Genomic DNA, 10,376 nt, shown 5'->3' with positions numbered 1-10,376 from the left:
TTTAGGGTCATCTCTCATGGTTTCAGCACGACTGAAGCAGGTGAGTTTGGAAGTTTGCAGCCCCAGCTTCCATTGTAAGGGCACAGCCGGGCTGTAGGGGACTGCAGGAAGAGGGGTGTGGAGCCCATCTGTGTGAAGATGATGTGCTACGAAGAAAAAAGGCTTTTGTTTTGGTTGATGTTGAGCTGAGCAGCAGCGTGGATGCGAAGGGGGTTGTGATGAGGAAGGGCAGTTGTTTCGAAGGGAGAGGACAAGGAAATGAGTCTGAACTGTCCTTGCCATGCTGTTATGACCACGCTGTATGTTGGTTTCTTTAATGCTGCTGGTGTTTGTGTGTAGATTGCTTTGTCAGATGTGCATTGCTCCACACACAAGTGTTACTACTGCTGCCCTTTAAAATGTTTCTGCCAAAAAAGAAAAGATTGTCAGACAACTACTGATGGCAAAGCAAGAAACTGTTCGGGGGCGGCCTCTTCCTGCTTCTGTTTACATTTAGTGCCCATAGTCAGACAAATTGTGTCCATTCATAGAGACAAAAGGAAACACTTGTGCATGTCAGGTTCCATCAGTGGGAGGTAGGACAAGGTAACATAATTGCAGATAGTATCAAGACGTCATTAATTTAGTTTCTGGTCCACTGTTGGCTAATGAGCAGACATCAGAGATGGTTCACTGTTCTCGCTGCGTGTCTGACGTTGCCTGCCATTAAGTCTGAGACCAGCCGTAAGGCTGCCTATGCTCATGTTGTTTTAATGTTTACTTTTAAGTACGATATGTTTGATTTTTTGTGACTTGCCCTTTCTGTTTATCTCTGTATATTCTTATTTTACAGAGTAAAGCCCACCAGCCTGTCAAGAGCCTCACCACTCATCTTTCACTAGATCGCGTCCTGATACCTCATTATAAGGTGCTTTGATTCCATTTTTTTCAATGGGAAAGGTGATTTCTTTGATTACTGTCTTCTAAAGCTCTAGGTTACCTACAAAAAGCCAATAATTAAAAGCAAACAAAAACAAACAACCCCCCCTTGGAATTGTTATTTACCAAGCGTGTATATTTACACGAAACCTGTGTAGCTTGGAACAGGCTCAATTTAATCTTTCCTCTTCCAAGCAAAGCTGCCATTGCTAATTGAAGTGAAGCAATTGATGCAGTCTTGTAGAAAAATAGCCTCGGGAAAAGGCATTGCATTTCAAGGAGAAACGCTGCTAACCCAGGGGAGAGCAAAAGGAGGGAGGGACAGGACAACCTGATCCAGGCCTCTACTGAATCGAACATCGGTCAGCCAGAGACAGGCTTTTGGGTGCTCTCAGTGAAGTTGCATTAAAAAGTCTTTCATGGATTGATGGATTTTATTTATTTAATTATTTATTGGGGGGGGGGGAAGTGTCCTTAATAAATAGGAATTTTGCTATCAAATGGATTTGCTCTATAAAGAAATGATTCAGCATACCTGAACCCCATGGGTTTAATTTGCTTTATGAAGTTACATTTACCCGAGCCGTGCCTTTAACCAGACACTGAGACATCAGTTGTGTCGGAGGCAGATCTTCTCAGCCTAATTTTGTTCAAGATGTGTAAAAATTGTCTGTGTGTAGGGGGGGTGTTAGGAATAATACAAACCATAATGCAGGATATCAGCTTGGAGAAGCGAGGTACCAAAAATGTCACTGGCAGAACATCATTTTGAAAACACTGTGGAAACCTTACAGGAATGTATAGGGTATTTTTATTATTTTCTGTCTATTTGCAGTAGGGTGCTGTGTTCTCAGGGCCTCTGCCTCCTCTACCCCTGTGAAGTGGGAACTTGTAATTGCTTTTATTTTCGGACAGGATTTTTCCCATTTGGCCATATTTTATAGAGAAGTAGAGAAGTCGGTAATATTTTAGTGTCGAAACCCCCTTCGGAGTTAGCAGCCCGTTAAAACACTTTAAATCGTTTATTTTTTGTGTGGGCCCGAAGCAGAGCCGCGCTGCGGCCCGTCAGCGCGGGCTGTGTGGGCAGGGCTACAGGTGCTGCTTTCTACTAAACTCCAACACTTGTGCGCGTTTAGTTACATTTTACTTCACATTTATTTTTCCAGCGCGGGCCCCGACCCCCTCCCCTCACCCCTGAGGCGAGGGACACCTCCCCCCCCCAACCCCCCCACACCCTCCCCTCCCCTCCCCGTGACGCATGACGCGTGACGTCGCGCGGTCACGTGAGCGGCGGCGGCGCGGGGGCTGCCGGGAGCGCTGGGGCCCGGCTGCGGGAGGAGGCGCGGCCCGGCCGCACGGGCGGAGCGCAGCGGGGCAGGGGCCAGGCAGGGCCCAGCCCGCCCGGGGCCGCCCAGCGCCGCCCGACGTCGCCGGCCCAGCCCCAGCCCGAGCTCCCCTCGCCCTCCTCGCCGCCAGCCCGGCCCCGGCCCCGCCATGGAGCGCCGGGAGCCCCGGGGAGCCGCCGACAGCACCGCCAGCACCGCCGCCGCCCGCCTGTGAGGCGCCCCCCGCCGCAGGCCTCGGGCCCTGCTCCCCCCCCCCCCACCCCTCACCCATCCCGGCCGGGCCCTGCCCTGCCCCCCGGCGGCACCACGACCCGGCCCGGGCCCGGCGGAGCGCCCCGCGGAGGTGAGACCCCGGGGGGGGGGCAACCGGGCACCGGGGGGAGGGCGGGGGGGGCGAGGGAGGAGCCCGGCCCCGGCCCGGACCAGGCCCCGGAGGCCCCTTCCCGGCCGCCGCGCCCCCCCCCACCCTTGTGGGCCGCGGCCCTACCGGGAGGCCGCGAACCGGGCCGGTGCCGGGGATGCTGCCGGGGCCGGCGCTGCCCCCTCGGGTTTGGGCCCCGGCAGCCGGCGGCGGGCAGCGCTTTGTTCCTGCCCCCCCCACACACACCCACAGGGCGCTGGGACCGGGCTGGGGCCGCTCCAAGGAGGGATGGGGGGGGGGGGGGGGTGCGGGCACAGCCTCCGGGGGTGTTATGGGAAGCACCGGCCCCAGCACGAGCGGTGCTGAGCTGCGGGCGCTGCGTTGGGCAGGCAGGCAGAGAAGTGCTGGGTGCAGGCAGGCACCGCTGCTCGCAGCCGCTGCCTCTTCCAGAGGGGCCTCGCGCCGTGGCTGCCTTTCAGGGGGAAGCCGAGCGCCTGTGGCTGTGCCTCAGCCCTGGCCCCGCTCCCTGTGGTGCCCGCAAGCAGCTGGGGCCCTGCTCCGTGAGCACCCCCTCAGCCAAACGCGGCCCCTGACGGCTTGAAGTGCTCCCCGTGATGGCAGCCAGGCCTCCCACTCGGCTCCCCGTGAGCGGGGCAGGCACTTTACTCAGCGCCGGCAGGCTTTGAAATTAACTTCTCCTGCTCAAGTGTCTGCCTGGGGTTCTCACCTTGCTGCTGGCTCTTCCAGTGCCGGCCTTCTCACGAGAGCGTTGCTGGCTGCTTGCGCTTCTTGAAAACTCCCCAATGCTCCTCTGAAGCGGGGCGCCTGGCAGCCCCGGGGCGTTGTTGTGAAATAGGGTCTAGTCAAGTGATTGGAAGGAGTGGCATTTCGTATCTGCTCTAATGAGAGAAACATCATTAAACCCTCCGCACGCTGCTGCGCCTTCTGGCCCAGCAGGGCTTGGTACGAACAGCACCAGTCCTGGAGGGGCCGTGCAGGGCATTAAATGTGAGTTGTACAGTGGCTCGTGGTGAAAATCGGGGAGTTCTTGCTCGTCGATACCAGGAGAGAAAATTTTGCCATTGGGCATCGTTAGTACCTCGGCTTTCTTACCGTATCGGGGTCATTTCTGTGCTGTGCAGTGCTTGTGTGGCTTTCTGTGAGGGTGACTTCTCCAGTGCTGAGCAGTGCTCTCAGTTGTCAAAGAACATGGTGGATTTCAGCTCTTGTTTCAAGAGCGGGTTAAGGTCCCTAATATTTTCTTTAAACGTCTTCCCAGTTCTCATTTCTGGCATTTCTCCTCCCTCTCAAACGTTGTGAGAGGGAGACTGAACGCCCCGGGTGGGTTTTTTTCCCAGTTTTGTGCAGGAAGCCACGCAGCAACCCCCCAGAGAAGAGGTGTGTTTTGCATTCTTCTAGCTATAATGATCGCAACTTGATAAAACTTCAGTGAAACGTTCCTTGGGTTTCCAGGTTGCCGTTTTTGTGAGCTGGAATGTGTTTGTGCATGGTTATTTCCCAACTATTTAATGAAGGGATGCCACATTTTTTTTTTTTTTAATCTGCAAACGCGGCTCAGTTTGCATTGTTCGGCCTTTGTAAATAAATACTTGCAGCAGAAATCTGTCCTGACCTCGCAGGCAGCAGATAGTAAGTTGGCAGGCGTGCCTTAGTTCCTCCTTTCTCCCCTGGCTCCCAGCTGCTGGCAGGGATGTTGGGCTGCACTTTGTTTTCCACGCTGGCCTCCCCGGCTGCGGGACGGGGCTGCAGGCACACGGGGACTCGGCCCCCTCCTCCCCCTCGCTTTGTGTGTCACGAGAGTTGCCAGAACTGCTCACAGCTGCGTCAGGTGCCTCTGCTCTTGTGCTTCCTGCTCCTCCTCTTGTTTGGAGAGGTTTTTTGAATCGTTGCTCCTGTTAAGCTTTGCTCCAGATGATGGGAGGCGGCGGTGTTGAGGGCAGGCACAGCAGCGGGTGATCCCTGGGGCTGGCTGCCGAGAGCTGAGGCACGAAGTGAGCAGCTTCCACGGGCAGCTTTTGGGAGACGTGGGCAGAGAACTGGAAGCTGAAGGAGGCCGCCTTTGTCGGCGGAGCCGTGTTGTAGAGAGGGGAGAAAGTTGGTGGGGCAGAGCCCTGCGTGGGGCCTCCCTGTCTGAGGAGGTAGGCACGGAGTCGGGATTTCAGTGGCTGTGAGGTTCCTTCTCTGCTGCAGTAATTGTTGCCAGCCACATAATTTCAGAGCGTTACTCACCTGTGGTTTGTTCTACAGGCACTCTTTTTTGCTCGTGTTGCTGTAGTGTCACAGTTCCCTTCAGCAGGAGTGGAGAAATGAACCCGAGGCCGTCTGTCCCCCCGTGTCGTTCGTTTTCAGTGTCTCTCGTGGAGTTTGTGCCACGGAGGAGCTGATGCTGGTGTCGTCCTCGCTACAGCAGGGAAGCTCCACGCTGTGGGGAGGTGGAGAGGCCGCAGCGTGAGAGGGAGCGTTTGGAAGTGGGTCAGGAAGCTTTAAGAAACCACATTTCAGTAGAGCACTGCTAGGGGTAGGCAAAATACCGCTAGCTCTGTTCAAATGAGAAAGTAATGAGTGGGTAGGTGGGATTGCTAAAGGAAAGAGGAAAGGACTTATCTCGCAGTGACTCTCCTCTTGCGGGACGGATCCTTTCTGCAGCTGCTGCAGATTGACGAGATGACTTTAGCCTTGTGAGATGTTAGGGCTTCTGCCGCTCAGGAAATACAGCTGCAGGGGCTCGTGCTCCTTCCTGCCATAAAGCTTTTCTCTTGAGCTTAGTCAGCCTGCGATGTTAGAGGAGTCCTGTGCTTACGCTTTGTAGTTTCCTCCTGTGGTAACCTGGATTTGTGCTCTCTCTAGCTCTGTAACGTATACCTGCATGGAGCCGTTGCCGTTTCCCACGCCTGGCAGTTGTGCTGCTGCTCTCCGAGATGGGAATGTGAGGCTGTGCCCGTGGAGGTGCCTCACAGAGCACTTAGCCGCGGCGCGGGGCTTCCTTCCCTGGTTTTGTGCCAGCCTCGTACGTGCAGCCCGGAATCCCAGCCTCCCCTCTGGCTGTAATGCCGCTCGCCTCGCGCTCGTGCCTCGCTTGCTGTCTGCCATCTCCCCAGGCTCTCAGATCTCTGCTGCTTTCCAAGTTTCTTTCTCCAGCTTTGTGTTCCAGATCTCCCTTTTCCCTAACGCAGCGAGCTCTGTTTTCTTCCCAAGCGCCGTGTGGTTCTTCAAGTTGTCGTGGCTCTTGCTCTCACTTGAGTCGTTAATTGTTCTTGCTGATGAACGTAAAACCCGGTTTATGAACTGGCAGCAGCACCAGGTACCAACAGGAGAAAAAAACCACCTCATTGTGCCGGGTGCTGCACAGACACTGAATAAGGGAAGTTCTTGCCCTGAAGTCCTGAACTCATTTTCTTCTGTTGACAGCTCATTAGGAACAGTTTGCCCGCACGGCTCTGCTGAGGCACCGTCCCCAGCCCCAGCAGCACCTCCCGGGCAGCTCCTGAGCCCCGTTTGTTGCCAGCTGTTCGCTGAAGTTCAGTTTTCTTTTATAGTTACTGATAATAGACAGTTACGGATAACTTGAATGCGGTGCTTGTCCATGATTTATGATTAAAAGTTTAGTTAAGAGTCAGTTTTACGAACATCACGGGCCTGTGCTGATCACGTTGCTCAGGACAGTTTCCTTCCCCACCCCTCCCTGCTGGCAGCTCTCTGCAACCTAAGAGCAATCTCTTGCTATTTCCACTACCATGATGGGGGCAGAAAGGCCAGACTTAGACAACCAGCTGGAACAGTGCTGCTCTTAAACGTTAGTGCTGTGTTTCTTTTCCCATAAAGGGCTGATGTTTCCCCCACTGTCTGCAGTTCCCAAAAGTGGCTTTCAAATGGGTGTCCTTTAGGCTGGGCTTGAAACTTCCCTCTGCTGTTGGGTTTGGCCTTTCAGCGGAGGGCCGGGAGGCAGCTCCGAGCTGTGGGTGCCCCCCTGAAGCTCTCGGGGCTGGGCAATGTCAGAGGCCGTGCGTTACACCGAAGCAGATCACAGGCTTTGTGCTTTCAAAGCTTTTACTCTATATGGCGCTGAAAGGAGCAGGCACCCAGGTCCTGGTGCACTGCAGCCGTGTGGGCTCCTGGCAGCAGCCGTAAACGCTCGGTATCTCACTGCAATTTGTACATCGTTGGGCATTGTTTGGTGTGTGAGTGGTGGTGGCCACCGCCAGCCTTGCGATGGGTGAGCCCTTCTGGCACCCTGTCACAGCAAGCCCTGCGCCCTCCTTCCCCTTGGCAGCCTGCTCCCACAGCAGCCCCTGCCCTCCCTCCTCGCCTGAGCACCCACTGCTGGTCCCCTGCTCCTGCTGCCCTGCCTTCCCCAGGACCCCCCTGGGGGATTTCCCATCTTCAGGACCCTTGGGAAGCAGCAGGGACGTGCTGTGGGGCGTCCTGCGGCGCTGTGCTGCTCCTCTTCCTCTCAGCCACATCTCCCAGCGCTCGCTTTGCTCCTCAGATGAGGCTGTCCAGGTTTCAGCAGGGCATGGCAGTGTGTTTAATTTTTAGAAGCAAGCGCTGGGAACGCGGTGTTTCTACCCAGCGACCAGGTAAAAAGCACCCTTCGGGCAGGAGGAATTGTTGAAACTTGCTCAGATTCTAAAGTTCTGTGGTCTCTAAAATTCTGCTCAGGTTCTAGAGCTCAGATTCTAAACTTCCACCCTGGTGAGAGTCAAATTGCTGCCTGTCAGATGCTTCCCGTGCTGGCTTTGGCTCTCAAACCTGCCCGCTTTGGTGCTGAGCGCTGACTCTGGTCCTGCCGTCCCAGCGAGGTGCAGCAGGTGCACACCAATCTTCGACATTTTAACCCAAATCTGCTCCAAAACACTGAAGCTGCTTCCCCGCTCCTCGCCACCCATCCTGAGCTTCCCGTAAAGCTCAACAGCTGATAAAACCCAGGGAGCACCTGGGTACGGTCACACACACCTCTAGGTTTGTTTCTATCTTTAATTTAATTTACAGGGACGTTAAAGAGCTTTCAGTGCTGGAAGTGCTTAAATGGCTCTGATCGGGCTTTGATGTGCATAAATCATTAAAGCAAGTGGGATGAGGAGATAAGAGCCTGCTTCACTCGGGATAGTTTGGCTAGGAGCAGCTAACAGTACTTTGCTACGGGGGAGGGCAGAATCCAACCCAAAAAGCCACCTCAGAGCGGTTTCTGTGTAACGCTGAGTGTGTTCGTGGGCAGAGGAGTGTAAACCATCGTTTTCTGAAAAAAAACCAAACCCAACTGATTATCTCATTTACCAGGCCTCCGCTTCTATTAGCGTAATCACTTTCTTATTTAACGATAATTTAAAAATTGCGTGGTCAAAGTCCAGCTGTGAGAAATGGTGCCTGTGTTGGTTACCACGGGGCTCTCAGGGTGTCACACAGGGAGCGGGACCGGGGGCCCTGCAGGAGGAGCGCCTGGCAGTGCCCGGCAGCCAGCGGGACGTGTTTCGGCGTAAATAAAAATAGCAGCTCGATGGAAGCTGCCCTGCTTGAGAAAGCTTTGATTTTACAAAGGCAGCTTTATTCTCCTGACCTCGGGGCCTCCGAGCATGAAGATCGGACGGGATGAGATACGGCGGGTAAGGTTTTTGCTGTCTTACATCTTTTTTTTTTGGTGTGCTGGGTGGTCCCGCGTGGGGAAAGGCTTCTGACGGTTCTGTTTGCGTGGAGCCAGTTCTTGGTGTACGTGTGGGTGGGGGGAGGCCCGGCGGTGGTACCTTTTTTTCTCTTGGTTGCTTTTTTGGAGATTTACAGCGGGACCTTCGTGTGGAGCTGTGGCTGCTGTGCCAGGGGCTGGCCCCGCCGTGCTGAGCGGGGAGGAGTTGGCCTCGCACCGAAACCTTCCTCTGGCTCGGAGAAAGCTGTGAGCCTGCAGAAGGCTGCAGTGAAAAGGTTTTCCTGGAGCAACGATTACTTCTGCTGAAAGATCTGCACCAATTATATTTAATGAGGGGGAAAGAGAAGCGAGGAGTTTGTGCTGGGACACATCCCGAGCCAGTGAGTAGCAGAAACCTTGTACCAGGAGGGGCTTGAGCAAGCAGGCTTCGGCTTCAATTTGTTCGTTGCTTGTAAGCTCCTAAAAGAGGACTTTCTGGCTTCGTTTTTCTCTGATTTCCTCTGATCGGTTTTGTGGTTTAAGAAGTCAGTTGCATCTCTTATGGCCGCATGGGGCATGACCCACACCGAGTGGGCATTGCAGGGACACAACCCACACTGAGTGGGCATTGCAGGGTGCTCTCACGGCGCCCTCGGCACCCCCGGCTGGCTCCAGGCACTCGCATGGCCTTGGTTATGTGGAGGGATGTTAGAGAGCTTTCACTGACTGAAAAGCTAAAGGTGGGTGAAATGAGAACGTTTTAATTTCAGTTTCTCATCAAGAGAACTACAAAACTTGAGCCTTGCGGCTGGCGTAAGGGGGTGAGCTCACACCAAGCGCGGACACAGCGCGCGGCGCATTTAACGTGTTACACAACGAATAGTTCAAGAACTGTGGTGTGTAAGTAAATAACTCACACGTTAAAAATTGCTCTTAGCTTGCACCGTGCTGCTTTGGAGTGGGAAATGGAATTGGGTTAATTCCCAGGCACAGTGACGGGTCTGCCTTCTGGGCCAGGCGCCCGCGCAGGACGGAGCTGCTCAGGGGAGCTGCTTTGTCCGCCGCATCCTTGGGTGCTTCTGAAAGGGGCAGCGGCCGTCCTGCCGTGTTCCTGCAGCACCTGGAAGCTCGTCTGTCTGCCTGTCCGTCTGTCTGTCAGCTGGAGCATCATCGTGTGGAAGCTCTGTAACAAGCAGACGCAGCTGAAGGCCCCGCACGGGCTGTTGCAGTGAGGGTTTGGAAATTCAACTGAATTTTGGCGTGAGTGTTGCAAGGCTGCTTGTGTCTTCCCTTTATTTTGTACTAGAAAAAGTTTAACGTCTTTTTCTGGCGGCAAGATCCATCCGGTCTCCCTGCTGTGAAATCACGCGTGCTGTTCTGCTCGCCTGGGGTGCCCTTTGCCAGCTCCTTTATCCACAGCTGAACGCGCCGCGAGCGGCCGCTCACAAGCAGCTGGCACACGCCTGGCCTGTGCCACCAGCAAAGCGAAGTTCTGAGGCCAGGTAGGACAAAATCATCCAGGTATCTTCTGCCACCCGTCTCTGCACGACACAAAGTGTCTCTGTCCCATTGAATTTGGTGGTTTTCTCAATGACGTGCTCACAGGGGTTGTGAAATACCCGGGGCGTTTAGCGGGCTGGACACACAGTTAGAACTTTCCATCCGTGTTGATGGTAGCTCTGGTCCCTTCCTGTTGGCTTCAATTTTTTTGTTCTTTGGCTGTAAATCTCAGCTGTTCTCCGGTGGGTTTTACCAAAGTTCAGCCAGCAACCTCTCTCATCATCTTGGGAAGCCCAAAGTGGCCCAGGAGCTCCCTAACGGCTGGCGGCGGCCGTTGGTGCCCAGCTGGGCTGTCCCGGTGCGTGCCGACACCTCAGCTCAGGTGACTGCTGGTGCTTCTCCATGCCCTGTTCGGTTGTGCTCTCAGGAATTCACCTGGTTGTGCCCTGTGGCCCCGCAGCACGCCCCGAGGGGCTCTGCCTGCGTTTCTGCAGCGTGTTGGGTCTGACGTGGGGAAGTTGCGTGGCACCGGGGGTGAGAAACGCGGGCGGTCATGCTCTTTGCTCTTTATTTTTATTAAAGAAGTTGCTTATTCCCACTCTCTCATGCTGTT

The 10,376-nt window shown here is 54.8% G+C and overlaps 1 protein-coding gene across 1 annotated transcript in view; it reads left to right on the top strand.

Annotated features, from left to right (window-relative positions):
• Positions 1 to 2,555: 2,555 nt before the first annotated feature.
• Positions 2,556 to 10,376, top strand: part of AFF4 (AF4/FMR2 family member 4) — a 45,268-nt gene continuing 37,447 nt past the window's right edge. The window contains exon 1 of the mRNA XM_032196690.1: positions 2,556 to 2,607. The gene's annotated coding sequence lies outside the window, so the exon portion shown is untranslated. The remainder of the gene's footprint in view (positions 2,608 to 10,376) is intronic.

Source organism: Aythya fuligula, chromosome 14 (assembly GCF_009819795.1).
Source record: "Aythya fuligula isolate bAytFul2 chromosome 14, bAytFul2.pri, whole genome shotgun sequence".
Lineage (NCBI taxonomy): Eukaryota > Metazoa > Chordata > Aves > Anseriformes > Anatidae > Aythya > Aythya fuligula.
Note: the sequence above shows the minus strand (reverse complement) of the source record. Positions and strands in the feature narration are given on the sequence as shown.